The sequence below is a fragment of the Boleophthalmus pectinirostris genome, unplaced genomic scaffold (assembly GCF_026225935.1).
Source record: "Boleophthalmus pectinirostris isolate CB_2022bp ecotype Guang Dong unplaced genomic scaffold, ASM2622593v1 HiC_scaffold_6, whole genome shotgun sequence".
In the NCBI taxonomy this organism is placed as follows: domain Eukaryota; kingdom Metazoa; phylum Chordata; class Actinopteri; order Gobiiformes; family Gobiidae; genus Boleophthalmus; species Boleophthalmus pectinirostris.
In genome coordinates this window covers 2220779-2239566 of record NW_026571447.1, presented here as the reverse complement: position 1 = coordinate 2239566, position 18788 = coordinate 2220779, and the positions used below count along the sequence as shown (strand labels likewise).

The 18788-nt window shown below is 42.0% G+C and overlaps 4 non-coding genes across 4 annotated transcripts; 3 read left to right on the top strand and 1 right to left on the bottom strand.

Annotated features, from left to right (window-relative positions):
• Window positions 1–8150: 8150 nt before the first annotated feature.
• Window positions 8151–8232, bottom strand: trnal-uag (transfer RNA leucine (anticodon UAG)). Its single transcript has one exon. It is a non-coding gene; the product is annotated as a tRNA-Leu (tRNA).
• Window positions 8233–8408: 176 nt separating this feature from the next.
• Window positions 8409–8480, top strand: trnaa-cgc (transfer RNA alanine (anticodon CGC)). Its single transcript has one exon. It is a non-coding gene; the product is annotated as a tRNA-Ala (tRNA).
• Window positions 8481–9782: 1302 nt separating this feature from the next.
• Window positions 9783–9864, top strand: trnas-uga (transfer RNA serine (anticodon UGA)). Its single transcript has one exon. It is a non-coding gene; the product is annotated as a tRNA-Ser (tRNA).
• Window positions 9865–10255: 391 nt separating this feature from the next.
• Window positions 10256–10327, top strand: trnaa-ugc (transfer RNA alanine (anticodon UGC)). Its single transcript has one exon. It is a non-coding gene; the product is annotated as a tRNA-Ala (tRNA).
• Window positions 10328–18788: the final 8461 nt, after the last annotated feature.

Genomic DNA, 18788 nt, shown 5'->3' with positions numbered 1-18788 from the left:
TTCACAATGACCAGAAGTCCCAACTGGTAACACTGTGGAACTGCTGGTTAATGGTTTTCTGTGGCAAAATGTGTGTGTAAATGTGTGTGTAAATGTGTGTGTAAATGTGTGTGTAAATCTGTGTTGTATTTTCCAGCAGCTTCATAAATCTGCCCCATCACCAAATCTTCAACCAACAAACTCCACAAAGGAGAAACATTCTTCATGAACAATTTATCCACAAATATCAAGAGAAGAAAGACCAAAACTTAAAGGAAACAACGATGAGCATTAGTGACACACTGAACAAAACTAATGTTATGGTCATGATGTGTGTAAAATGCCTCAGTCGTCTCGGTAGAATCCGTGGCAAAAGGAGAAAATCAGTTGTCAATGGCACTAAAGTTTATTTGGTTGAACATGTTTTGGAGCTCATCCAAGCTGCTTCTTCATTTGTGGTCAGCTTCTGGTGGACACTTCCTTATATCTGCCTGAAGGGAGGAGCTAACTACACTGAAACTACTCTGAAACTAACACACACACACACACACGCCTGTTTACAGTTTCTGTTTGTTAGCTCGGCCTATTGAACTTGCACTGAGTGTGGGGACATATTAGGTGTGAAATCACCCATTATGACCCTGAATGATTCCGCTTATATGACCTCACACTCAGTACAGTTCAATAGGCCTAACTAACAAACAGAAACTGTAAAAAGGTAGGTGTGTTAGTTTCAGAATAGTTTTAGTGTAGTTAGCTCCTCCTTTCAGGCAGATATAAGGAAGTGTCCACCAGCATTTTGACCAGAACTGAACAAGCAGCTTGGATGAACTGCGAAACACATTTGACCAAATAAACTTTTGTGGTCATGAATAAAACAGAAGTAACTTGTTTACTCAGACTTATTTTAGAATCAAAAGTTGATTTCATGATGTAGATATTAGTAAAGTTAGATTTGTGCAGTTCAGATGTTACAGATGTTCCCAGATCAAATGTCTCACATTCAAACAGCACTAATGTATTTATCAGTAGTAGTTCACTAATGCGTTGTTGTTCTCCTTTAAGATTTCGTCTTTCTTCCCTTGATAGTTGTGGATAAATTCTTCATGTTAGAATGTTTACCCTTTGTAGACCTTGTTGGTTGAAGATTTGGTGATGATTGGCAGATTTATGAAGCTGCTGGAGAGTATGACACACAACCCTTAAGCAGGACTGTTGTGAAAAAGGCCTGTCGACCTGTCAATCACTATAAACACTGGTGTCATTCATCATCATTTAAGAGGCCTATGGTACTTCTATGTGGTATTAACTGCTAACACATAACATATTTCAATCATGCTCTGAGGTTCATCTTTCTTTGCTCTCTGCGCTAAGTCACTCCCCCTTCAGAGCTCCACACAACACAATCGGCATGTATCCTCCTAATGAAACTACTGCACATCAGACCAGGGTTGTCAAGTTGTAGTTTTGTATATTTCTGGACAATTGTTGAACTGTAAAGAGAGTTCAAATAAGGCCCAGAGGAGATTGGAACTTGGCCCTAAACTGGCCCCTATAACAGCAGGTCTCGATGAACACCGTGGGCCACGTCACTCTTTTTTAATCGTTTAGTGCACTTCTTCATACAGTCTGAGGTTCTACTCAGCTCAATGGTCCTGAACCTGAACTTCACATCTTCACAGGTGAATGTGTGTCTACGTGTAAAGTCTGTAGTGTGTGTGTTTTGTGTGTGTGTGTGTGTGTGTGTGTGCTCACGGTTGTGTGTTTGCTCATGTATGACAGATAGAGCAGTGAATGGAGCTGGCCTGTGTCCCATTGTAGCTCGTGGTTAATGTGTAGCGGGTCACATGACAGGTCACATGACGCGCTGACAGATGGGTTTACCTACAGTGCGGTCTGAGTGTACACCTATAGAAATGTGTGTGTGTTTTTTTTACACACAGTCATGAATCAGACACCAGGCTTTAAACAGGCCACGCATCGTTCACCCTCAAAACTTTCACTTTTTTTTATCGTCATGGAGATTTAAAGAGCCCAGATTTCACTCTTTTCTGTTGTATGTTACAGTATGTTTCCTCATCACAGACTTGGAGTTGTGTTTTGTTTCATTCACACAAACACAAAACACTCTGTTCCACCTTGTGATGTCATGTGGTTATACAGAAAGTGCTCCACTGTGTTTTTAAACTCTATACACCGTCACTAGAATCATTTGGATGATTTCAGTCCTGGGATTTCTCATGTCTACTGAACTCGAGGAGAGGAGGAGGAGGAGAACTAAAAGGAGCAGTTTGAACCTGACATCTAATACTTCCTGACATCATAAGGTGGACCAGAGCATTCTGAGCTTGGGAGATGTAGACTAGTGTGATACTTATTTATTTATTTTATTTATTATTATTATTATTATTTTGATTCTCTAGATTAATTAAGGTGTATTCCAATAATTTGTCATTTTATTCTGCAAACACAAACTGAAACTTGTTTAAAATGACTTAGAAAGTTCATCAGTAAAGATGTGCCTGTGCCTCTGACACCTGCAGTAGATCCTGTTTCTCATCTTCATTCTATGTTTGGCCACAGTTCAAATCTTGAATAAGCTTCACCTCCTTTCAGCAGCATCATGGAGCAGCAGCAACGTTCCTGGAATGCACAGTTTAAGCAGCTTCTGAAAGTCTGCACCATCAGCCCAGTCTGCTGAGGAATTGTTTTCAGTAGATCAGGAGCTCAGTTGGTGGAGCGTTTGTCCACTGATCGGCAGGTTGACAGACTGTTGGCTGTCGACAGAAACATCACTGGTTGAGAGGTCAAATCCACTGAACCACAGGCTGGAGGTGTGATTCCAGCTCCAATGGATGAATGCTACTTCTTGTGCAAGACACTTAACCCACTTCGACCCTAGTGTCTGTGTACACTGGTGTGTGTGTGTGTGTGTGTGTGCGTGTGTGTGTGTGTGTGTGTGCGTGTGAGTGGTTCTCTATGGACAGTCGTGCTTGAGCACAGCACAGTTCTAAAGTGCTAGTGTGAATGTGCCCTTTTAAAAAAAAGTAATACAATAGTTACTTTTATAGTTGAGTAGTAACTTAGTTACATTTTGGGAGAAGTAACTAGTAACAATAACTAATTACTTTTTCAAAGTAATGTGCCCAACACGACTAAAAATACAAAATTAGTCCATTTCCAAGAAACTCCATGCAGCTTGGGCAACTTCAAAAACGTCTTTTTCTTCCAAATTTCTTTCAGATGTTAAAACCTACTGCACGGTTCTAATCCAGGTTATGTGAAACTGTATATTTGACCAGGCTTTGATGGACCAGCCTAATGTAGACACACTAATAATAAAGAGTTACTCAAACTCCACGTCTGGGTCCTTCAAATGTTTTTCTCCATGGAGATGTCACTGCTTTATCTGGAATGTTCCACAGTATGGTATTAAACATTTCTATCTGCATGGAGACCAAATCAGACCAGGTTACAGGTCAGATCTGTGGAGAGGCGACCCCACTCGCAGTCAAAATGTTTGTTTTTCTAGGTATTTTTGAGCTCTAAAACCATAGATGAGTAAATATAAGGTAGAGCCGTTTAATGTCACACTGTGGAACATTCCAGGCAGAGTGATGACATCTCCATAGAAACAAGCAGGTGACAGACCCCAACCAAAAAAATAGACTCTATTTTTTTGTACTTTTAACCATGTTCTCGTTGTTTCTTTCTCATTGTTCCTCTGAAGTTGGACATAGTGTGATTCATGTTTGACTCATCTTCATTCTCCTGGTTTCGAGACAGGTTGCTGGTGTGATTCCACCTCCAACAAATGAACCCTGCTGTTGTGTCCCTGGTGTGTGCATGTGTGTGTTGTGTGAGTGTGTGAGTGTGTGAATGTGGTCTTTTTATACTTTATGATGTCATATTACTGGTATCATTTAGAGCATGTTTTCAGATAACTGCATATCACGTTTAATTCAGTATTTAACCCCCTCACTGGGATGTAAAGTAAAACACACACACTCTTAGTGTGTTTCGTGTCAAATCAGTGTGTAAATGTGACTATCACAGCGTCATAACTCATGCGCTTGTGTTTGTTGACTTCTTTTTGTTCACTTGTTTCTTGTGGAAGTCAAAGTCCTGTCGATCCATCATGATAACAGCAGCTTTATAACTCTCCCTCCTCACCCCCTCACACCCACCCACTCATCCCCCACCCTCACCCCCCACCCTGCTCTGCACACACACAAACCCTACACACATGCTGGCTTTCCATGCTTCCTGGGGTCATTACATCGAGTTCCATTTATTCCTCACTTCCCTCGTGCGTCCTGAGCGTCCTGCACTGCGGATTTGATCTGATCTGATCTGGCCAAGATTTAAAAACTCATAAACTCAGGTTATTCTAGTGTTATGGTTCTCGAGACCGGTCTTGGCCTTGAGACAGTTTTTTTTTTTTTTTTTACAATCTTGGTCTTGTCTCGGTCTTGAAGGTGTTTGGACTTGGTCTTGTCTCGGTCTTGAAGGTGTTTGGACTGGGTCTTGTCTCGGTCTTGAAGGTGTTTGGACTGGGTCTTGCCTCGGTCTTGAAAGCGTTTGGACTTGGTCTTGTCTCGGTCTTGAAGGTGTTTGGACTCGGTCTTGTCTCGGTCTTGAAGGTGTTTGGACTTGGTCTTGTCTCGGTCTTGAAGGTGTTTGGACTCAGTCTTGTCTCGGTCTTGAAGGTGTTTGGACTCGGTCTTGTCTCAGTTGGACTGGGTCTTGTCTCGGTCTTGAAGGTGTTTGGACTCGGTCTTGTCTCGGTCTTGAAGGTGTTTGGACTCGGTCTTGTCTCGGTCTTGAAGGTATTTGGACTCGGTCTTGTCTCGGTCTTGAAGGTGTTTGGACTCGGTCTTGTCTCGGTCTTGAAGGTGTTTGGACTCGGTCTTGTCTCGGTCTTGAAGGTGTTTGGACTCGGTCTTGTCTCGGTCTTGAAGGTGTTTGGACTCGGTCTTGTCTCGGTCTTGAAGGTATTTGGACTCGGTCTTGTCTCGGTCTTGAAGGTGTTTGGACTCGGTCTTGTCTCGGTCTTGAAGGTGTTTGGACTGGGTCTTGTCTCGGTCTTGAAGGTGTTTGGACTCGGTCTTGTCTCGGTCTTGAAGGTGTTTGGACTCAGTCTTGTCTCGGTCTTGAAGGTGTTTGGACTCGGTCTTGTCTCAGTTGTACTCGGTCTTGTCTCGGTCTTGAAGGTGTTTGGACTCGGTCTTGTCTCAGTTGGACTCGGTCTTGTCTCGGTCTTGAAGGTGTTTGGACTTGGTCTTGTCTCGGTCTTGAAGGTGTTTGGACTCAGTCTTGTCTCGGTCTTGAAGGTGTTTGGACTCGATCTTGTCTCAGTTGGACTCGGTCTTGTCTCGGTCTTGAAGGTGTTTGGATTTGGTCTTGTCTCGGTCTTGAAGGTGTTTGGACTCGGTCTTGTCTCGGTCTTGAAGGTGTTTGGACTCGGTCTTGTCTCGGTCTTGAAGGTGTTTGGACTCGGTCTTGTCTCGGTCTTGAAGGTGTTTGGACTTGGTCTTGTCTCGGTCTTGAAGGTGTTTGGACTCAGTCTTGTCTCGGTCTTGAAGGTGTTTGGACTCGGTCTTGTCTCGGTCTTGAAGGTGTTTGGACTGGGTCTTGTCTCGGTCTTGAAGGTGTTTGGACTCAGTCTTGTCTCGGTCTTGAAGGTGTTTGGACTGGGTCTTGTCTCGGTCTTGAAGGTGTTTGGACTTGGTCTTGTCTCGGTCTTGAAGGTGTTTGGACTCAGTCTTGTCTCGGTCTTGAAGGTGTTTGGACTGGGTCTTGTCTCGGTCTTGAAGGCGTTTGGACTGGGTCTTGTCTCGGTCTTGAAGGTGTTTGGACTCGGTCTTGTCTCAGTTGGACTCGGTCTTGTCTCGGTCTTGAAGGTGTTTGGACTGGGTCTTGTCTCGGTCTTGAAGGTGTTTGGACTTGGTCTTGTCTCGGTCTTGAAGGTGTTTGGACTTGGTCTTGTCTCGGTCTTGAAGGTGTTTGGACTTGGTCTTGTCTCGGTCTTGAAGGTGTTTGGACTTGGTCTTGTCTCGGTCTTGAAGGTGTTTGGACTCAGTCTTGTCTCGGTCTTGAAGGTGTTTGGACTTGGTCTTGTCTCGGTCTTGAAGGTGTTTGGACTGGGTCTTGTCTCGGTCTTGAAGGTGTTTGGACTTGGTCTTGTCTCAGACTCCGTCTGATATTAGTCGAGTGTGATCATGTTTCATTACGGCCGCTGCTGTCTGTGATAAATTTCCTACCACAACATGTGGTTGAAGTTAGTTTTAATAAAAGTGCACAAATGCATCTGTGTTTGTCACGACGTGCGTTTGGTAAATGTGCAGAGGTAAATTCCACTGCAAAACCAGTAAAAGAATGTAACTCCAGTTAGAAACTTGACAAAACAGGTTTAAAAATCCTACCCACTTTCTTCACTTTCTTCACAGTTTTGTGTAAAGTGCCAGTGGAAATTCTCTTAAAGAAGAGGTTCTCAGACTGTGGGTGAGGGTCCAAAAAAGGGGCAGAGATTGTTTGCTCGGCTTATTTTAAATTAACTAAATCAGATAAAACATGAACATTAATCAAACATAGATAGATTTATAAAAACATTGATACAAATTTGCCAAAATAACTGTAAATTACAAATAAATGTCGAAAATAACAAAGATGGTCTTCATTTGGTCTCGAGGGCCTGTGGTCTTGGTCTTGTCTCAGTCTCGCCCCTCAGAGGTCTTGGTCTTGTCCTGGTCTTGGGACGGCTATGGTCTTGGACTAGTCTTAGTCTCGATTAGTGTGTTCTTGTCTACAACATTACATCATATTCATCTTGTTTTCATCTTGTTTTATTAGTTCTGAGATGCTTCATTCTAGTCTAGAGGTCATTTATTTTAAGAGAACTTGTCAAGTCAAATGATTTTGCTGCTTGGACACATCATATCACATACTTTTTTGTAGTTTAATTATTCACCACGATGAGATCATTATACAGTGGAAAAAAACAATATCTATCTAAATTAAAATGACTTAAATTAAGAACATATGACTTTATTTGAGTCGATTCAACTTGACAAGTTAAATTGTCTATCAGTGGAATAAGTGTGTGTTTTCTTAATTTAAGCAACATTCAGTTTTGTTTCTTGTTTTAAGTACAAAAAGTTTTTCTTTCTTTCTTTTTTTTTTATTTTTAAGTGTAGAAAGGATGTATTTTCATATTTTAAGTACAAAAAGTCTTGTTCCACTGGGAGATATTTACTTTTCAAGTCAAAATGACTCAAATCCTGATCAAACTTTCTTAATTCAAGTCATCTGAAGTTGGGTAGATTTAGTTTTTTGCAGTATAAGCACTTGTCACAACTTTCAGACACCAGAGCTGAGTTGCGTCACTCCACTGCCAACATCAGCTAGCATGCTAACAGCACACTTCCTCTACTGTCTTTTTGCAAATGAGACGAAACAAAATGTGCTTCATGACGGGGGAAATACCAGTTAAAGCCGTTTAAACCGCGGTGTTGATGTAAAAATAAATCAATACTTTGATCAGACAAATATCAAAAGTAAAGTTTGCCTCAAGTGTGGTTACTACAGAAACTTCAGCGCTCGCCCTGAAGTTTTCTCGGGGCGTGCTCAGTTTGAGAATCGAGCTATGACAGTCCTCATGAAGTGACTGATCTGAGTCCCCACACTGTGACCGATACCCGCCCACACACTCTGAGGAATATGAGAAACAGAAAGTGATAAAATATGTCAGCGGGTCACACTGGGCCAACACACTAACACTCAGCTAACTCCAGTTGAGCAACACGTGACCTCTGACCCGACAGGAAGTAGACTCAAAGGTCGTGTGAGGACCGGCCATGTTTGAATAAGACTTAAGACTTTTGTTGCCGCGGCGATGTCGTTTTTACACCTCACCTTTTCATACGAGGCACCTGCTGCGAGACAAACACACGAGACAAAGAAGAGTCACGTTTAAACATCTGAGCGTCTGACTCATGTGTGGAGAATCAACTGTAACATGTTTACATCAGCACGTTCAACTTTTACTCTTCTCTCCCCCAAAACAACACAGGAACACGTTTATAATAGTTTATAATATATAATATACATAATATAATAGTCTCGACTTCTGTGGAACAGTTCCTGTGAGAGTTGCAAATAAAGATGCATCATGGCAGTGGTGGGATTTGAACCCACGCCTCCAGAGAGACTGGAGCCTAAATCCAGCGCCTTAGACCACTCGGCCACACTACCTGAGGGCTGAAGAGTTAAAATCAATCTATGCAGACAGAGACTCTTCCACAGAAATGTCACGTATCCTGTCAACAATGTCTGTTTGAATGAAGCAAGAATTTGTTGATGACACTTTGACCATCTTTCTAATCAATTAACCAGAAAAGTATTTGTTGTATTAAGAGCTGTAGACTATAGGGGATGTAGCTCAGTGGTAGAGCGCATGCTTCGCATGTATGAGGTCCTGGGTTCAATCCCCAGCATCTCCACTGCACAGAGCTTTTATGGCACACTTTCCAGTGCATCATCTCAAGTAGCGAAAGTTGCGTTCCTTGGTAAGTCTGTTCAGGGGAGGTTTAGGGCATGAAGATCAGCACTAGAGCATATGTTTAGCAGGTATGAAGTTCAGTGTTCTATCTCCATGTGATATTTTATAAATGACACCCTTTGTACAGTGGTCTCAGTTTGCAGAAGTTACATTGCTTGGAGTTTGCTCGTGTGGAAAGGAAGGGGATGTAATTCAGTGTAGAATGCAATGCTTTGCATGTATGAGGTTCAATCCCCAGCATCACCAGTTTGTCTTTAGAGAATCAGACAAATTTTACGTGACATTTCACGTAAATGTTTGATGTTTGTTTGATGTTGCGATGGTGTTATACTGGTTAGCATAGTTGACTTCCAAGCAGTTGATCCGGATTCAATTCCAGACCATCATAATCTTTGACTGTGTGCAGTGGTGCTTTCCACATGTTGGGAGTACTCAGGTGTGTGACAATCAATTCCTTCCAAAACGTAACTCTCCACAGCTAGTGCACATTTACAGCTCTTAAGGTAATGTAACAGGACAGTTGAGTGTCAAAGGCTAGCACACTTTGTTTTGCTGCACAAACCTCACAAAGTATCAAGAAAACAATGACCCTCGACGTGATCTGAACACACAACCTTCTGATCTGGAGTCTGACGCACGTCACAGAGTCTGAGGCAAACTGTTGTAGTAGCAGTGACATCACATTCCTCGTTTAGATCTGTCTGTGAAGACACAGAAATCTCTGATGTGGCTGTGTTGTCACTATGCCACAGGGTTATCAAACCCCTTCAGTGTTGAGTGCCTCGATACCGATTCACAGTGTCCCTTTTCTTAACTCTGAGTGTGAGAGTTGTTGTGGTCGAGTGGTTAAGACGATGGACTCGAAATCCATTGGAATTTACCCGCTCAGGTTTGACTCCTGTCAACGAGGGACGTTTGATTGTGCATAAAGACAGCATCTTAGTTCTAACACAGAGAGACATTCAGATTGAAGGTCGATGTTTGAGACAGTCTCTCAGAGGAGTTTATCCAGTGGGGCTGTTGGAAATCCTACATCAGGGCGGAAGGCCGCAAAGCCTACCTTTGCTCAGCTTGGCATCAGCCAATTGCCAGTGGTGGGATTTGAACCCAGTCTCCAATGAGACCAGGCGCTTAATCCAGCACCTTGGACCTTTCAGTCACACTACCGTGTAACCTAAAGCTCCATGTGATGTCACTGTCTGTGGTCTGGGAGGTTACCGCGAAACTGTTCACTTGTGTTATTGTTGCTGTGGCCGAGAGGTTAAGGCGATGGATTTGAAATCCATTGGGATTTTCCCACGCAGGTTCGAATCCTGCCAGCAACGTCTGTTTCAGTGAAGCAAGGATTTCTTGATTACATTCCAGCTGATCATTTTGACTTTCTTTCTGTCTTTTTGGCAGTTAACCAGAAAAGTATTTGTTGTAATAATCACTGTAGATCATAGAGCTTTAGCTGGCTCCAATCCCCAGCATCTCCACTCAGCAGAGCTTTTATGACACACTTTCCAGTGCATAATCTCGAATAGCAAAAGGTGCATTCCTTGGTAAGTTCGTTCTGTAGAGGTTTAGGGTATGAAGGTCAGCGCTGGAGCATAGCAGGTATGAAGTTCAGTGTTCTATCTACATGTAAGATTTTACAAACAGCACTGTTTGAGTAATGGTCTCAATTTGCAAAAGTTACTTTGCTTGGACCTAGTGTACAAGTGTGGAGAGGAGGGGGATGTAGCTCAGTGGTAGAGCGTGTGCTTTGCATGTATGAGGTCCTGGGTTCAATCCCCAGCATCTCCAGTTTGTCTTTACAGAATCAAACAATTATACTGCTGAGTTTAAACAACAGTTGACATAAACTGTTCTTCATTGGCTGCCATTGCCAGTCTCACATTTTCACTGCATTTGTCCAAAGATGTCATGTGTGGGCATGTGGTTGAGGTGATGGACTAGAAGTGCATAAGCGATATTGTCATTCTAAAAATCAACCACAGTCTGCCATGTGGGCTCAATCTGTCACTGGGTTAAGTTCAACTTTTAACATGTTGTCTTTGCTGTGATTTTACGAGTAATAAGTAATTTCACTTTTACTCCTGATGCTCAAAAGTCACTCCCCCTTCAGAGCACTATCACCAGTGTGGGACTGTTTGCTCCTTACTCCTTTAAAATGTAATCCCTTACTTTACTTAGTTACCCTCTATGGAAAATAACTTTTTATGTTACTTGTTACTTTTTGACTTCATCTAAGGCTAAATACAGCACAAGACCGAAAGTCGACAAGAACCGAGAGGGAAAATAGAAAAGAAGTTTGAAGAGAGAGTTCAAGAGGACATGAAAGTGTTCAGAGGTAAACGGACGGGGTCTGCACACTTGATATTTGATTCTCTCTGGTTTATTTGCCCCAGAAGTTCTGCTGCTAAAAGAACTCACCTGAAATAGAGTTGTAATTTCACGGACAAACATGTCTCTCCTTTTATAGCGACGCGTTTACTTTCACGACTTACAAAGTCACTGTTGATCCATGACGAGAAACAGGAAGCAGAGATAAACTCTCCTTTGTTCACTTGACTCCACAGAACTATAATAAAATAGTTTTTAGTATAGATCCATGATTGACACTGAATTCACACGCGGTGCTGAGCAGCAGTATTCTGATTCATCAGACGGTTTCACTTCGTGGAAACCGTGTGCATTAGGATTCATTCACTCGACGGTAGGCGGATACTTTTTATAATTTAACCAATCGCTGCTGTTTGGTCGTGACGTATTTAATGCACCAAATCCTGTAGGAAGAAGAACAATAACGTCTTTCACATTGATTAAATTCACCAAACATTCTCTTTGTTCCGGCTTTAAATCCTCGATCTCGGGAATCGTTGCCGACACAGAATATATGGCTGTTCTCTGATTGGTTGGTGCCTGAACTTGCACTTCTGGGGTTTTTGCGAACCGTCTAGTGGATTCTGATTCCTGATCTAGTCGCTGGAGAGAAATAAAATTGAGTATAAAAAACCAAAGAGAATAAAATATCAAAATTAAAATATGCACCGAGACTGTATTTTGATTGGTGTTATTTGAAATAAACTTTAAATAAAATATTAGTAATAGAGGTCAATTTTTTATTTTTATTTTTTAACTAAAATTGAAAAATGAAATAAACTGTTTTCCCATTTTCTTGTTTTTTTGTTCTTCAGTGAAATTGAAAAGTAGAAACGGTCCACAGATGAGTAGCACATACGTGGTTCAGACTTCCACATGAGAAAGTTAAAGGTTAATGTGTGTTTTGAGTGAAAGGGTCAAACTCAAAGTCTCTGCAATAAAACGTCATAAAGAGGATTTTATGACGTTTCCTGAGGACTGAAAACATGTGGAAAACACAACGTCAAAACTGGGTTAGATACTAGCTCTGTTTTCATCCATTTGTTTAATCAGAGTCACATCATTTTTCATAAGACGACATATGCAAATGTTCAGGATTATACAACTGTTTTAGACTGTCAGTGTGACCAGAGAAGTGACGTAAAAGAGCTTCACAAAATGGACTCCCACGAGCTTTAAAAATCCATGTAAATAAAATCAAAAATGCAAAAACAACAATTTTCTTCATTCTTTGTCTCCAAAACCAAAATGAAAAAAAAAAAAAAAAACAATTTGTTTTTTCAGTTTTTGATTATGTGTTTAAATGAAAAATGGGAAAAAAACCCCAAAAAAACAACAACAACAAAACAAAACAAAACAAAAAAACAGATAAAGGCTGTTTCCCATTTCCGTGACTTAAACATACAGACTAAACCCAGACTAAACCCGGACTAAACCAGGACTAAACCAGGTCTAAACCAGGACTAAATAAGGTCTAAACCAGGACTAAACCAAGACTGAAATGGGACTAAACCAGGACTAAAACGAGACTACAATGAGGCTAGACCAGGTCTAAACCAAGACTAAACCAGGTCTAAACCAAGACTAAACCAGGTCTAAACCAGGTCTAAACCAGGACTAAGCTAGGACTAAACCAGGACTGAACCAGGACTGTTTTAGTCCTTGTTTAGACCTGGTTTAGACCTGGTTTAGTCTCGTTTTAGTCCTGGTTTAGTCTTGGTTTAGTCCAGCATTACAGTTTAAGTCACAGAAACGGCCGTTATTCATTTTTTTTCCTTTATTCATTTAAACACCAAATCAAAAACTGAAAAAAACAAATCATTACCTGTTTTCTCATTTTGGTTTTGGAGACAAATAATGAACGTTTTTGTTTTTTTTAAAAAAACAAATAAACAACTGATACACAGATTTTTAAGTCATGTTCTAAAGTTCCCTCCTCAAAAACAGACCTGGACTTGTGTGTTTTTTTTTTTTTTTTTTTGTTTTTGTTGTTTGTTTGTTTTTATTTACATGTTTGAGTAACTCTTTATTATGAGTCTGTCTACATCTCCAAACGCTCTGCTCCACCTCGTGATGTCACGACGTGGTAGTTTTCACATTACCTGCTGCTTTTTAGCTTTTGTCGAGGAGAGATCGTAAATTCCAGAGCTTACGTGATCTTTGTTGATGTAATTAAGTGAAACGTTTGCATAAACAGCTCTTGAGGTCAAAATAAATCGGCCGCGTTCTTTCTGCGTCTAATTACAAAGCGACGAAGAACTTTGGAGCGCTGCAAACTCAAATCAACTCGTTCTGTTTGTCACGTTTTCAAGACGGTGAAAGACTTTAAGTTCGCCGGGGTCACGGGAAGTTCAACTCCGGGGCCTGTTCTTCGGAAATGTGAAGGTGAAACTTGGCTCTGCTCCACGAAAACTGCAGTAATGTGTAATGTAGTACTACTAATACTACAACCTGTAATCACACCGAGATAAGAGACAGAGAGAGAAAGAAGGAGAGAGAGAGAAAGAGCGAAAGAAGGGGCAGGGAGAGCGGGAAATAGAGAAGGACTGCTACAACAGCCTGTAATCAGAGAGAGATAAGAGAGAGAGAGAAGGAGAGAGAGAATACAGGGGGGTAAGAGAGAGGGAGAGGAGAGAGGGTGGGGAAAGAAAAAGATAAGAGAGAAAGAAAGGGGAGGAAGAGAGAAACAAAGAGACAGAGAAGAGAGAGGAACTACTAATACTGCACCCTGTAATTAGGAGGAGATAAGAGAGAGAGAAAGAGAAAGAGAAGGGGAGAGGTGAGAATGGGAAGAAAGGGGGGAGAGACGGAGGAGAAGGAGAGAGAGGGAGAGAGAGAGAGAGAGAGAGAGAGAGAAAGAAGAAGAGAGGGAGAGCAGTAGATAGAAGAGAGGTAGGGAGAGAGGAGAGAGGTAGAGTGAGAGAGGGGGAAGCGAGAAAGGAGAAAGGGAGGGATAGAGAGAGGTGGAGATAAAGAGATAGAGAGAGGTGGACAGAAAGTAGAAAGAAAAGAAAAAGGAGAGAGGGAGGGAGAAGAAGAGAAGGGGGTAATAGAAAGAAGGAGAGAGGTAGAAAGAGAGGAGAGAGAAGGAGGGGGGGTACCGAGAATGAGAGAGAGAGAGAGAGAGAGACGTAGAGAGAAAGAAAAGAGAGGAAACAAGTAGAGTGAGAGTGGTAGAGAGAAGGAGAGAGGTAGAGAGAAATGAAAGAGAAGGAGTGAGAGTGGTGGAGAAAAAGGAGAGATTTAGAGAAAGAGGAGAGAGAAGGATAAAGGGGAGAGAAAGGAGAGAGAGAGAGAGAGAGAGAGGTGGAGAGAAAGCAGAGAGAAAAGAAAAAAAGAAGGAGAGAGGTGGAGGGAGGGAGAAGGAGAGAGGGGGGTAGAGAGAAGAAGAGAGGTAGGAAGAGAGGAGAGAGAAAAGAGAGAGAAGGGGTAGAGAGAAGGAGAGAGAAGAAGAGAAGAGAGGTAGAAAGAGGAGAGAGAAAGGAGAGAGAGGGGAAAGAGGTAGAGATAGGTGGAGAGAAAGGAAAAAGAATGAGAGAGGTAGAAAGAAAGGAGAGAGAGCGGTAGAGAGAGGAGAGAGGAAGAGAAAGAGAGGTGGAGAGAAAAAAGAAAGGTAGAGAGAAAACAGAGTGAGAGAGGTAGAGAGAAAGGAGAGAGAATGAGAGAGGTCACGGTAAAGAAATAGAGAGAGGAGAGAGAAAGGAAAGAGAAGGAGAGAGGTAGAGAGAAACGAGAGAGCTGGAAAGAGAGTACAGAGAAAGAGGAGAGAAGAGGAGAGGTAGAGAGGGAGGAGAAAGCAGGAGAGAGGTAGAGGTAGAGACAGAGAGAGATAGAGAGATAGAGAGGTAGAGAGGTAGAGTGTGTGTTGTGAGGAGGCCGAGCCCTGAGCAAAGGTCAGTGACAGGTGTTTACCTCCAACTGAACATCTCCAACACACAAGTCCACTTCACACTGAACATCTCCAACACACAAGTCCACTTCACACTGAACATCTCCAACACACAAGTCCACTTCACACTGAACATCTCCAACACACAAGTCCACTTCACACTGAACATCTCCAACACACAAGTCCACTTCACACTGAACATCTCCAACACACGAGAACAGATCACATGTTTAAGATCATTTGGAAAAACAGATTTGATCATGGACAGTTTTTGTTCGGCAGTTTTAATTTTTCATTGTTTAGTCAGAACATAAACTCTTCCCAGTCTGAGCAGCTCATCACAACAATGAGATTTACTGTTTTTTATAAACAAATACAATGAATATTTTGCAGAACTGAGTTAAACGTTTTAGCTCCACAATATTTTCTGTTTCTCATGTGACACCGGGGAAAAAAGAATAATAAAGAATTGCCCACCTCTGGTCTAGATCCAGAGAGTTTTCATTTTTGTGCCGTGGGAGTCAGTGAGACGGTTCTGGGTTCAATTTTGCATGTTCTTCCCGTGTCTGCTGGGTTTCCTTCATCAACCATCAGCCCAGAACATGCACAATGGGTCAAATGCTCCAGCTAAAAAGACCTGACCAACATCTGCTCCTGACACTTTTAACCCAGACACACTGGAGGACGAGGACGGGTCAAATGCAGGTTTAACCCCACACACAATGGAGGATGGGTCAAATGCAGGTTTAACCGAGACACACTGAAGGATGAGGACGGGTCAAATGCAGTGTTCACCCAGACACACTGGGGGACGGGTGAAATGCAGGTTTAACGCAGACACAATGGAGGACGAGTCAAATGCAGGTTTAACCCCACACACTCTAGGATGGGTCAAATGCAGAGGACACTTGTAGAGATTATAAAGTGTCCCTTCAGCTTCGTGAGTGTGATGACGTCGGTGGAGTCTGGTCTGAGTGAAACTCGTCCGTGTCACGCTGCTCTGACAGATGTGAGTTTAAAGTGACTGCCTCTCCCTGAGTACACAACTGTACTACTACTGCAATACCACAGGACTATTACTACACAGTGCTGTTTCTACACAGTACACACAGTACAATGGGACGTGCGTGCACAGGGAGGAGAGCGAGGCTTTTAACGACGACTTAAAAGATCATAAATCAGGACTGACGCCAGCTCACGACACATGTCACAATCCTATCTGCCGCAGTCTGACCAGCAGCTCACAACGGGAATCACGTTTTTTACAGCGTTACACCTGATGCTGATATCACCAGGATAATAATAAAAAAAAACTCTTGCAGTGTGCTTTTCAACATTAACTGGTGTCATATGTGTGTCCAGGGAGGTTCCACAGTGCTCCGTGTGTGTATACTCACCGTGACCGACAGGTGCAAAACACTTTTACATTTCACAACACAACAAGTTTGAACAAGTTTGAAAACAAAATTACACATGCAAACCAATTTACAAAACATGAAACATTTCTTCAAGTGCCGAGACTCATTTACATGTGACACAAACACAAATCCAAACCCCCAAACGCATGAACAAGATGGAAAGAGAATGTCCTAAAAAGCAAAAGTGATGAACGACGTGCGGGACAAGCAGGAAATGAAAAAATTCATACTGGGAAGGATTTTCCAAAAAAGTGAACATCAAACCTCCATGTTTGTTTTTACAGTGGGATGTGTCTATTGACAAAGTTGATCTTTTTAAGTCTTTTGAACCATATCACTTTAGTTTCTGGTTCTGATATTGTCATATTTTAGTTTTGAGATTTGGACATCGTAATTGTGTGGTTGTTGGATCCTAACAGCGGAAAATAGCTTGAGAAATTTGTTTGCAAACTCCATAAATGCAAAAGTGAATCAGATGTGTGTGACTCAAACCTCTGTTCAAACTGTTTCTCTTCCCAATGGAATTGAAAAATAGTGAAAGATGAAGGCGATGGGCAGGATTGATCCACAGGAAGAACCAAAAAGGAAACATTTGACTGACTAAATCATCCCGAGTTTGTAGTGAACATTTTGTATGTGGAGTGATATTAAAGTAAAATCCTGTTTGTTAAGTGAGAGGAGCAGAAGACAAACAGACTGAGCTGCACTTTCTTGTTCTTGTGGTTTTACAGCAACATCACGTCTTGGTCTCTTTGCAGTGGAAGGTGTTTCTTGGTGAACAGCTGGTGCCTTTCACTTTGGCGTTGACTTTTTAAATTCGTAACCAAGACTGAGTGAGGGATCAGGGTTTTGCTTTGACGTCTCTCCACATACAAAATGTTCGCTGCAAACTCAGGATGATTTAGGCAGTCAAAGATGACCTTTTTGGTCCTGCCCATCGCCTTCACCTTTCACTATTTTTCAATTCCGTTGGGAAGAGAAACAGTTTGAACAGAGGTTTGAGTCACACACATCTGATTCACTTTTCCATCTATGGAGTTCGCAAACACATTTCTAAAGTCGTTTTCCGCTGTGAGGATCCAACAACCACACAATTAACGATGTCTGAATCACAAAACTGAAAATATGACAATATCAGAACCAGAAACAAAAGTGATATGGTTCAAAAGACTTGAAAAGATCAACTTTCTCAATAGACACATCCCACTGGGAAATAAAAAAACAAAATCCTTCCCAGTATGCATTGCGCAATGACCGGATGTCCGACATTCTTGATGTGTGTATTCTCCTACAGAGCACAATGCATTTTGGGAATTCAAAGTGCCCGTGTTCTGACGGGGCATCCGGCTTTCACAAAGGTCAGATTTTGTACGAGTCATTTCTATTTTCACAACATAAACTTTTTCAGATTGTTTAAATCCTCAAAGCGTCTAAAAGTGATCTTTGTCAGACGGAGCCTCGTTGCTCTAAGTCGCTCCAGCTCTGCTCTAGCTGCTCTCGCTCTGATTGGTCCAAACGCTCCACATCGTGCACATTACAAACGTCACACAGGTGGGAGGAGCTCGTCCGTATGCACATGTGTAGGTACCAAGTTCATCACTTCTGCTTTTTAGGACATTCTCTTTTCGTCACGGAGTGTCTTGTTCATGTGTTTGGGGGTTTGTATTTGTGTTTTTGCCACATGTAAATAAGGCTACGTTCAGACTGCAGGGCTTAATGCTCAATTTGGATTTTTTTTTTGTGAAATCCAATGTTTTTTCGAGGTCGTTCACATTTCCCATTAAACACAACTTGTGTGTGATCCCCTGTGTGAACATTAAACTGTTGCAAAGTGTCCTGCATGTGCACTGGAGACACGATGACGTCAACCTCAGTGAGCGTGCTCTGTGTTTGTGGAAGTTGTCCAAACATGGACGCAGCATTGAGCACCTGGAGATTTTAAAGTTCCTCTCGTACCGGAGCCAGAACATGAACAACTTACTTGTTTTAAGGAGGAGATTGAGAAGGAGAAGGATGAGGTTTTTGGCCGTGGTGTTTTGTGGGGCAGCGGCAGCGACGTCCGTTGAAAGGAACGTGTGGATGTGGAGACGGAGCCAAGAGTGGTGAGTGGTGATGTGCTTCACTTCAGTCACACAGAGTTCATTAACAATTTTCGTATGATGAGAAGAACGTTTGTGTACATTTGTGTCTTGTTGATGACGTGTAGGTGGATGAATGCACTTTGGCCGTTCACACTGAAGTCACATGTCAAAAGATCAGATATGTATCAGTTTCAGGAGCACATATCCAAGTGTCCTGGGTCACATTTGAAAAAATCAGATCTGTGTGGTTCAGACTGTCATTAAAAGATCAGATACAGGAACATAGAAGCCAAAAAATCTGATTTGGGTCACTTCAGGCTGCAGTCTGAACGTAGCCTTAATCTTGGCGCTCGTACAAGTGTTTTGGAAATTTGTTTGCACATTTGTAAATGTGTTTTATGAAATATAAATTTGTTTTTAAGATGTAAATGTGTATTGTAAATGTAATTTTGTTTTCAAACGTGTTGTAAAAATGTGTGTGTCGTCTGTGTGTC